Raw genomic sequence first — 11,567 nt, forward strand, 5'->3', positions numbered from 1 at the left:
AGCTGGTTTTGGTTGTCAGCAGCAAACTGGTTGATCCACCCTGAGAAGGTGCTATTTAAGAGACTGAGCTGAAAACAGCACCTCAGACTGAGGAAGTCTCTTGGATGAGAGACGAAACGTTTCTAGATTTTTTTGCTTTGTTTCGGTTTTTTTTTTTTTTTTGAATGTCCAGAGGACCAGATTGAACTTTTTTGGAGCTCACTAACACAGATTTACACAAATTTGTGAGCAAAATTTGAGAGAAAAGGGCCTATTGTGCACGTAGAAAAAGTTTTATATATTTGAGTTCAGCTCATGAAAAATGGGAGCAATATGTTGTTGTTTTTTCACTACATGAGCTTTATACAGTGTACAAATATGGAATAGTTTAAAACGTCAACGCATTAATTTTTTGGTGTTTTAATACAACAGATTTTAAAGCTGCACATTGAACCATCGTCACCTTTGAAATAAAATAAATTTTGAAACGTGAACAATTTCAAAATTAGTTAAAACACTTACAGCCTGAACATGCATCTTGACGCTTTGACGTTTCACCACTAGGGAGCAGAGCATCGAAGCAGACGAATTAAAACAGGTGTGTCCATACATGTCACACATACTGGCCTTCACCAGGTCGTAACTGTAGTGTGGGGATGTCAGAATCACAGTCCAGTGGGTGATTGTTTCATCATACAGTCTAATTCAGCGTGCACAACAAGGTTCTCAGCTCGATAAATCACTTTAATTAGAAGGCAGTGGGAGGAATTACCGTACTACAAGCACATGCTTGTTGTCTGCAGGGTCACGTTTTACTTTAAACTGGTTTTAAAATAGCTGCCTGCTAATTGGAAAGAGCTGAGGGGTGTGCTGAACAGACTGATGGTGATGTTACATGTTTATGTTCAAATTTAATTGAACATAAATACATTTTATTAGGGCATTATGCACAAATTGCTATAGAAACTGACATTATTGGACTGGTTTGGCCTTTTTCTTAGAGCCTTAAGGTAAGCTTGACTTCATCCAGCCTGTGGATTGGTTGTCAACACTGTGTGTGATGCTATAACTGGGATGTCTTTCATTTTAGATCCACTGCTCCCATCTTTAGTTGCACTGAGTGACTGCTGGGAGCCCTGCAGCTGAGCAGAGTTACAGTTACAACCACAGGGAAACTGGATGTTTATTTTGGCAGAAAGGCGCCTGTCCATAAGTCCACCTGACGCGGAGTGATGATGTATGTGATGAACCAGCGGCTCCTCTGTTATGTTTGCTATTTTCTGGCTTCCAGAGCCACTGAAATGTGAATCTCGTGATATTTGGATTATGCATATGATGAAAACTAGTGTTTAATCCTCAGAGACAATGTTTACTTAACTGATGCAGAATATATTTTTATGGATTAACATCCCCTCAAGAACTTTAACATGTTTTGAAGTCTAAGGCAGCATAAAGCATGACAGCCCCTCAATAAATTGTTTTCATAAAATTTTTAAAAGCTTGAAACAATTTTATGTTCAGTCATTAGAGATTAAGACCAAAACAAAATCCTGTTTAATTGCAAAACCGTCCATCCATTTATCTTTACCCACTTCTTCCTTTTCGGGTCGCCAGGGTCACTGGCGTCCATATTCAGCTATCACTGTACGAGAGGCAGGGGACCCTGGACAGGTCTCCAGTCCATCACAGGTACACATAGAGACAAACAATCATTCACTCTCTCTTTCACACCTAGGACAATTTAGACTTACCAATCAGTCTAAAATGAATGTTTATGGTCTGTGGGAGGAAACCCACTCATGCACGGAGAAAACATGCAAACTCCACCTAGAAAGGCCCCCCGGCCAGGATTTGAACCGGTGTGACCTTCTCGCTGAGAAGTGGCAGCTCTACCAACTGCTCCACCATGCTGTCGATGTGGCAACGCAGTTTTTGATACCGACCTTATTTTACACCTAAGTGTAGCCACACACCAAAATGAAAGCCAATACCTCACCTATTTTTCAGATTATCCAGCTCACAAGGTTAACATACATACATATATGGTGGCAGCCATCTTGGATTTTGATGTGGAAACTCGTATTTGAAAGAAATCTTTCTGTAACCAGACATGCAAATGGAGTACCTCCACTTATTTTTCAAGTTATCAAGCTCACAACACAGTCAGACAAACAGATGGACAGATGGAGGGTATTTCCAGTTCCCCCTTTCTACTCTGTGATGGGGTCAATGAAGGGGTTAACTTTTCAAATGTTAAGTGTAAAAAAGGTCAAGAACAAAACGAGAGCCCCAGAGAGACATCAAATAGCTTAAATATATTGTTTCATTTTAGAACCGTTAAAACTTTTGAATTTATCAAAACTCTGGTTGAAAAAGGTTTCTGAAGCAAATCACCAAAATATGAGAATTTTAAACTTTGATCAAATAATTTTCAAATAATTGACTAGATTTCATTATATAATGTTGTCAATGCCGGAGTAATAAAAAAAAATAAAAAATTGGAATGCTGCAAAAAATAAGGTTTTATTAACAAAAGTAAAGTTAGGATTACATTAAAAACAAAAAGTGATCTCAAAATGTAGAATTGTGAGAAAAACAGAGTGAGGGAGATGTTATGTAACATCTGTAAAAACTCCAGCCATATTAGTTTAACTGAACTCAATGAATGAATAAAAGCACGAACAACAGGAAATCTCTGTTGTGTAAGATGGGCCTACTGGGACTTGTAAAGGCAAATTTTAACTCCTTAAGAACAACTGGAACTCTTTTTTTGGTTCTTGCAGGCACAATGTCACTCATCCGAGCAGCTCTCTCAGCTGACTCTTAGTTCAAATTGAAAGGTGAGGACTTCTAGGTATCTAACCTCTTACCAAGAGGTTAACGGTCAATGTTTATTCTGAGAAAGCTACTTGGAGGAAAGAAGAAACATTTTCACAGACAGACATAGACATAGACATAAAAGCTTGAGAAAGATCTTGTAAATGCAATAACTTATAAGACAAGATTTTATTTATTTCAACTATATTAAAACTGAAGTTTGAATGCAGAAAATGCTGGGTTAAATTCACCCCCACCCACTGGTGCGCTTACTTACCACTGCACAGAGTGGGCTGAGCTTCATATTGTTGGTCTTCAGTGTAAAATGCTCAACATGTTTCACATTGCATAAACAAAAAGGTTTTTATATTGTTTAAAATTTTTTACTTCACTGTATGCTAAAACAACTAATAATTAAAAAAAATAAAATAATTTGAAACAGTGCATCCAAACAACAGAAAAAAATACCTTTTAACTCCAGTTTTCTCATTGCAGGCCCACCACGCGCTACTTCTTTAAAGCAAGTTTGACATTCCTCAAAAAACTGAATACAAATTTTATTTGGGAACATTTTTAACAAATTTAAGGTTTATTTGAAACCCATGACAAAAATCTGAATGCAGACAGACTGGAACCATGATACCAGATTTATAGCCACACGTGTTGCTGCCTGTAAAAAATGAGGAAAAATTAGTCTTATTTTAAAAATGATAATTTAGGTTGAATGTATTTGTAGAGATTCTGTGTCTTTCCTGCCTCTAACCACAGTTCTTGCAGCTCCTGAGTGGCAGGGCAGAGCTTACCTCTCATACCTGTTCCTGATGCAGCCTGATGAAGCATGCTGTATTAAGGATATGAGGTTCAGTAGATCACTGCTGGAACATTTGAGACATTCAGGTAACAAGTCTACAGCCCTCTGCGATCCTAAACCTGATAATAAACTACTAACCTGTACTCTTTGTGTGTTCCTCAGTCCTGAACATTTACAGGCGCATCCCAAAAAAAATTGAAAACTGTGAAAAAGTTCAGTTTTTTAATCAATTGTTTCAGAAAGTAAAACTCATAAATTACATAGATTCATTACACATAGAGTGAAATGCATGCATTTCAAGCCTTTATTTATTGTAATTTTGATGATTATGGCTTACAAAAAATAAAAAATTAAAATCAGAGTCTCAGAAAATGTGAATATTCCACAGTCAGCTTTTGGTACCTTTGTCAGCGTACACAGGAGCTGAGTCCTGTTGGAAAATGAAATCAGCATCTTCATAAAGTTTGTGAGCAGAAGGAAGCATGAAGTTCTCTAAAATGTCCTGGTAGATGCTGCATGGACTGTGGACTTCAGAAAACCGAGTGGACCAACACGAGCAGAGGGCACGGCCCCAAACCATCTGTGGAAACTTCACTCTGGGCTTCAAGCAACGTAGATTCTGCATCTCTCCACTCTTCTTCCAGACCCTGGGACTTCAGGGGAGACTGGACTTGAGGAATGAGACATTTGTAGCTCATGTCTAGGAATTAATCAAAACTAATCTAGATTGATTAGTTCTAGGAACTAATCAAGTTCAATTTTATTGTCATTTGCATCACGTGTGTGATACATGAGGAACGAAATTATGTGATCGGGGTCCCAGTTACATCCAAAAATAGCAAAAATATAAAGTACAAAGTAAAAAAAGAAACTGTATATAAGGATTTAAGCTATATACCAAGATTAAACAAAAGCTAAACGGTATGCTACAAGATCGAAGATACACAAACACTAAATGTAAAACAACACGGCACATCAACATTCATTCAACCTTTATTTATACAGGTTAATCCCATTGAGCCTCAGGGACTCAATTACAAGAGAGACCTGATTTTAACAAAGGTTGATGACAACAGTGGACAACAATTACAACAATAGACAATCATAAAGGATGCATACAAATTTATTTATTTATTAACAAGTGAAAATAAAATGATAATTAAAAGGAAAAGTAGCAAAAAAAACCCCAGCTAGGTTGTAAGGCAATGAAGAAAACTTAAAACAAGAACATGTCTACGTTGGTTTTTGCCAGGAACTTAACAGATGTTTGAAGCCACTTAGAGAGGTCAAGGTCGAGAGCTTCAGATTTTTTTTGCAAGCTATTCCAGGAAACAGAAGCGGAGTAGGAGAATACCCTTTTGCCTAGTTCAGTCCGCACAGAGGGAACACTGCATGTAATAAAGTCTTGAGAGCGCACGCTGTAGCTGCACTCATGCAGAGACATGTAGGAGGAGATGTATGAAGGCAGCAGACCAAGAAGTGATTTAAAGATGAAAATGTACCAGTGAGAGAGTCTGCGTGAAGTTAATGATGTCCAGTTAACCAGTGAATACAGGGTGCAGTGGTGGGTACGATAATCACAGCCAGTTATGAATCTTAGTGCACCATGATAGACAGCATCCAACATCTGCAGGGTTCTTGTAGGAGCGTCCATGTAAATAGTCACCGTAATCAATGGAGGGAAGGAAAGTCTCAGTTACAAGGCATTTCCTAGCATTCCGAGTTAGACATGATCTATTTCTGAAAAAGAAACCCAGTTTAACTTTCAGTTTCCTTGCTAGGTTTTCTACGTGAAGCTTAAAAGATAGATGCAAATCAACCAAGATACCCAAATATTTGGAGGAATCGAAAAACTTAAAAGGGACACCATTTGAGGATAAAATCAAAGGAAGAACTGCTGGGACTGACTTCATGTTTGAAAAAAGCATCCCTTTGGTTTTGTCAGCATTTAGGACAAGTTTGAGACGGAACAAATCAGTCTGGATGATGTCAAAGGCAGATTGTAAAATCTGGAAAGCCTTAGCAACTGTTTCAGCTCGACAATAAACAACGGCGTCATCAGTATAGAAATGTAAGGATGCATCAGGGATGCTTTGACCTACATTACCTATTGTATGTAGATTGTAAAGAGGGTGGGTCCTAAGACTGAGCCTTATGGTACACCATTGTTGACTGTTAAATAACTGGAGGAAATACCATTATGTTGAACACATTGCCTCCGATCTGAGAGATAGTTAGTGAACCAACCAATGGTATGATCTGATAAACCAATTTTTGAGAGCTTATGACTCAAGATGTTATGATCCACAGAGTCAAAAGCTTTAGACAGGTCTAAAAAAATGCATCACAATAATCCTTAGCATCCAGTGCTTCAACAATGTCATTAAAAACCTTCAATGAAGCAGTCGTTGTGCTGTGTTGTTTCCTGAAACCAGATTGATGGAGAGGTAAGATGTTAAATGTGTCCAAATACTTTTTGATTTGAGAGTTTATCAGCAGAGTTTAAGAGCAGCCCAAACATGAGTCTGTGGTGAGCAGATGGGTATGAATGAATATAGCAGCATGAGATCAGCAGCATGGATAACCAGCAGAACAGATAAGTCACATATCACCAATTAAAGTGTCATTACAGTGATTTTTTTTCCCCCTTATAGTGATTATATATTATATATTATAGGGATATTGCTTTTGAAAACTTTATTTCCTCTTTTTCTGGACGTAAATGGCTTTTTTTTCCCGGATGATTACTTCCTCTTGTATCGAATACTGTGCAGCTGGAAGGATTTTTACAGAAAACCTTTTACTTTTGGACATTTGGTATGATGCGTAACCATAACAACAAAGTGGCATTTACAACTGGGAGCAGCTGATTAACATCTCAAAGCTCAAATATTACTTCAACTACAGCCCCAAATCCCAAATGAGTTGTAAAGGAGGCACCATGGATGCATCTCCATTTACCTGGCGGAGGTGCTCGAGTGACTGACGGCCAAGATCCTAGAGCTGGCAGGAAACGTGGCTCACGACAACAAGAAGACCAGGATCATCCCCAGACACCTGCAGCTATCTGTCTGCAATGACGAGGAGATCAACAAGCTGTGGAGAGGAGTGGCCATCACTGGAGGAGTTCTGCCAACATTCAGGTGGTCTGCTGCATAGGAGGACCGAGAAGTCCAGGTGGATGGATCGGCATCTGCAGCTAGTATCTTCAGATCTGCGGTGAGATGGACTGCTGCGGGAGATCCTTCCTGCCCACAGCCATCAGCGTATAGCCTACAGTATAATGACTCTTAATGAAACCAGGATGATGAGCTGCAGCAACATTTAATTCCACTTTGGGATTAATAAAGTATTTTGAATAATTTAATTTAAATTTGCAGGCATTATCAACATTAAGTTAACCCATTAGCTTAGATTTCTTCTTCTGTTGGGTCTGTATTTCTTAGTTTTTAATAGTTTCCAGGAAGTTTTTGTTCAGCACAGAGAGTCTTCTAAAATACTAGGAAATATAAGCACACCTAATAAACTCTGAACTAAAAGGCTCGTTCTTCAACTGTTGAATGAGAGCCTTTCAAATGCATGACGCACACACTGTGTCCTCTCACATGATTTTACTTTAGGAACATAATTTTAGAGTTACACACAATTTCAAGAGATCTATCTGATGATTTTTTTTTTAATTTAGAAGAATTCAGGATGGATGAATTAATTTAAATTATTTAGAATTAAAGGAGGCATGTATGTTGCATTTTTAATATCACTTTTTAGAAGTTAGCCCTGTAATTATTTCTCTCGTGTCATTCTGGCCACTCCACTAAACTTACAAACTAAACTTCAAGATTTAAAACTTGCCCTGTGATGGACTTGCGACCCGTCCAGGGTGTACCCCGCCCCTCGCACAGTGATTGCTGGACATGGGCACCAGCGACCCCCGTGACCCAAAATGGAATAAACGGGTAAAGATAATGGATGGATGGATGGATTTAAAACTTAGAAATGTACCCAAAACCAATTACTAATGGAAACCACAAAAACAAAAAAGACATTGTGCAAGGCTGGTATCTTTAGTAGTAAAAAGGAAGGTAGAGATTGTTTCTCCTGGCCTTTTAATGTCTGACCAGCCATTCAGCTCTGGAGGAAAAAAAAGGCCCATTAGAAAACAGATGACTCATTCACAAAGTAAGAAGTTTAATTGTTTCAAAACATTTCAGTTGTCCAAGAAGGTATAAATCTAATTAATATATGCTGATGTAAATTGAAGAAATCCATAGAAAAACTTTTCAGCTTCTCCCAGATGGAGAACACCTGTCATGAGTACCAGGCAGTGATTAGTTGAATGCATTGAAGTGATACTGGAACCAGCTTTTGACAACTCCACCACTGAAAATGTCCACCTGACTACTGGAAAAACTAAGTGTCCAGCCACCCATCCATTCATCTGTCCGTCCGTCCGTCCGTCCGTCCGTCCGTCCGTCCATCCATCCATCCATCCATCCATCCATCCATCCATCCATCCATCCATCCATCCATCCATCATCTATCCATCCATCCATCCATCCATCCATCCAGCCAGCCAGCCAGCCAGCCAACCAGCCAGCCAGCCAGCCAGTATCTCTTGGATAACTGAACTTCTCACTCTATCTCCTCCAAGGGAGAGTCCAGCTGCCCTGTGTAGAAAATCAATTTTGACCACCTGTATTCACGATCTTGTTCTTTTGGTCACTAAACAAAGTTTGTGGTCATAGGTGAGAGTAGGAATGTAGACCAACTGGTAAACAGAAAGCTTTGCCATACAGCTCAGTTCCCTCTTCACCACAACAGAATGGCACAGAGTCTTCAATATTGCACATGCTGAACTGATCCCTCTGTCAAGCTCCCACTCCATTCTTCCATCACTCATGAACAAAACCCTGACATACAAATTCCTCCACTTGAGGCAGAAACATACTCCAAACCCTGAGAGGGCTATCCATCTTTTTCCAAATGGTGACTATGGCCTCAGATTTGGAGGTGCTGATCCTCAATCTAGCTGCTTTTCACTTGGCTGTGAATTGTTCTAGTGAGAGCTCAAGATGATGATACAGTAATACCAATAGGACCACATCATCTGCAATTAGCAGACTGAATTCTGAGACCACCAAACCGGACTCCCTCTGCCTCTGGCTACACCAAGAAAATCTGTTCATAGACGTTATTAACAGGATCGGTGAGAATGAGCAGCCCTGGCTGAGTCCAACTCTCATCTTGAAGGGGTCTAACCTATACTGCCAGTAATGCAAACCAAGCTCACACTGCTTGTATAAGGATGGAATGGCCCATAGCAATGGGTCCCCACTCCCATACTCTTGGAACAGCAACTACAGTGTACCTCAAAGAACACAATCAAATGCCTTCTTTTAAGTCCAGAAAACACATGTAGACTGGATGGAAAAACTACCATAACCCCTCAAGGGCCCTAGTGACAGTGAAAACTAGTCCAGTATTCCACAACCAAGGACAGAAATTGCATTGTTCCTCCTAAACGTGAGGTTCGATTATCGATCAGACTCGCTTCTCAATTACCCCTGAATAACCTTATCAGGGAGACTAAGGGGAGTGATGTTCTTAAAATTGGAAAACACTCTACGGTCCCCCGTTCTGAAAAGGAGTATCACCACCCCAGTCTGTTAATCCAGTCACACTACCTTCAGTGTTCCTGTGGTGTTACAAATATGTGTCAACCAAAACGGCCCTATAATATCCAGAGCCTGAAATCCAGAGGAACTCAGGACGGTTCTCATCCACCCCCAGAGCCCTGCAACCATAGAGCTTTATAACTTCCTCGGCAACCTCAACCCCTGTTACGGCTAGACCAATCCCAATGTCCCTCTCCTCATCTTCCTCCATTTAAGACATGCCGGTGGTATTGAGAAGGTCTAAGAAGTATTCCTTCTACCTCCTGATGACGTCACTGATTGAGGACAAAAGCACCCCTCCTTCACTAAACACTGTGTTGGTAAAGTGCTGCTTTCCCTTTCTCAGCCACCTGATAGTTTGCCAGAATCTCCTGGGAGACAATTGAGAGTTTCTATCCAATGCCTCACCAAATTCCTACCATGTCCAAGCTTTTGCCTCCGTAACAGCCAGGGCTGTAGCCCACTTGGCTTGCCACTACTCCTCTGCTGCCTCTGGAGTCCTACCAGCCAACAAAGTCCAATAGGGCTCCTTATTCAGCTCAATGGCCTCCCTACCTTGGAGTGTCCACCACCGAGTTTGAGGATGGCCACCGTGAGAAGAAGTAACACCCATGCAACAACAGCTCTAAGCAGTCGCCTCAACAATGGAGGTGCGAAACATGGCCTACTTGGATTCAATTTCCCCCACCTCACCTGGGATCTGGTTAAAATTCCCTCTAAGGTGTGATTTAAAGATCTTTCAGGTGGCCTCTTTTTAAAGGTGCTCCCAACAAATTCAGGTCTTCCAAGTTGATCCGGCATCTTAACCCACCATCTGATCCAACTCAACACCAGGTGGTGATCAGCTGACAGCTCAATTTCTCTCTTCCTCCTAGTGTCCAAAACATGCAGCTGCAGACCAGCTGACACAGCTACAAAGTCAATTATTACACTGTGGCCTAGGGTGTCTTGGTGCCAAGTGTACTTATAGACACTCATATGTTTGAACATAGTGTTTGTGATGAGCAAACTGTGACAAGCACAGAAGTCCAACAACAGAGCACCACTGGGGTTCAGGTCAGAGAGGCTGTTCCTCTCAGTCACACCCCTCTAGGTCACACTGTCATTACACATGTGGGTATTGAAGTCCCCCAGCTGAATAAAGGAGTCCCCAGCTGGCGCACCTTCCAACACCCCCACTGAGGATTCCAAGCAGGCCGAGCACTCTGAAGTGCCATTTGGCGCATAGGCACAAACAACCATCAGAGCCCATCCCTCCCATCCGAGGGTGCAGGAAAGCTACCCTCACATCAACTGGGGAAAACTCCAACACACAGGCACCAAGCCAGGGGGCTAAGAGTAGATCCACACCAGCTCGGTGCCTCTCACCATAGACAACAGCAGAGTGGAATAAGGTCCAGCCCCTCTTATGGAGATTGGTTCTGAAGTCCATGCTGTGCATAAAGGTGAGGCTCCTTCCCAACCAGAGAAGTGACGTTTCATGTCCCAAGAGCCATTTTGGAAAGACAGGGTCAGAGCACCAATGCATCCACCTTCTGCTACAACCCATAGGACTTTGCACCTAACTTGTATGGCCCCTCCTGCAGGTAGTGGACTCAGAGGAAGGAAAATCCATGTTATCCTGATGCATGCTCAATAATCCAGGTAGAAAAATCCAACAAAGTTCAATCTGGTCCTCTGGACATTCAAAAAAACAAAAAACAAAGCAAAAAAATCTAGAAACGTTTCGTCTCTCATCCAAGAGACTTCCTCAGTCTGAGGTGCTGTTTTCAGCTCAGTCTCTTAAATAGCACCATCTCAGAGTGGATCAACCAGTTTGCTGCTGACAACCAAAACCAGCTGATCACATGCTCAAGAAGGACCATCAGCCTAACAATGGGTCATTAGCACACTGATGGCTGTTTACTACTCACAGAGGGCTGAGTGATACTAGCAATCACAGCATTGTAAGAGGGGGACAGTTGAACCCGGAGGCCTTCACCCCTGTTTAATGATGGACGATTTCTTTTCACAAAGATGGCCTCCTTTACTCCTCTCTCAAACCATCGTTCCTCTCTGTCCAGGATGTGAACATCTTCATCCCTGAAAGAGTGACCGCTGGCCTGGAGATGAGTGTAGACCGCAGAATCCTGGCCTGATGATGTTGATCTTCTGTGCTGGGCCATCCTTTTGGCCAGTGGCTGTTTTGTTTCCCCGATGTAAGACTGATCACAGCCCTCCTGACACTGAACAGCATACACAACATTACTCTGTTTGTGCCGGGGGACTGGATCTTTGGGATGAAC

The sequence above is a fragment of the Nematolebias whitei genome, chromosome 13, assembly GCF_014905685.2.
Source record: "Nematolebias whitei isolate Nwh7 chromosome 13, NemWhi1, whole genome shotgun sequence".
Lineage (NCBI taxonomy): Eukaryota > Metazoa > Chordata > Actinopteri > Cyprinodontiformes > Rivulidae > Nematolebias > Nematolebias whitei.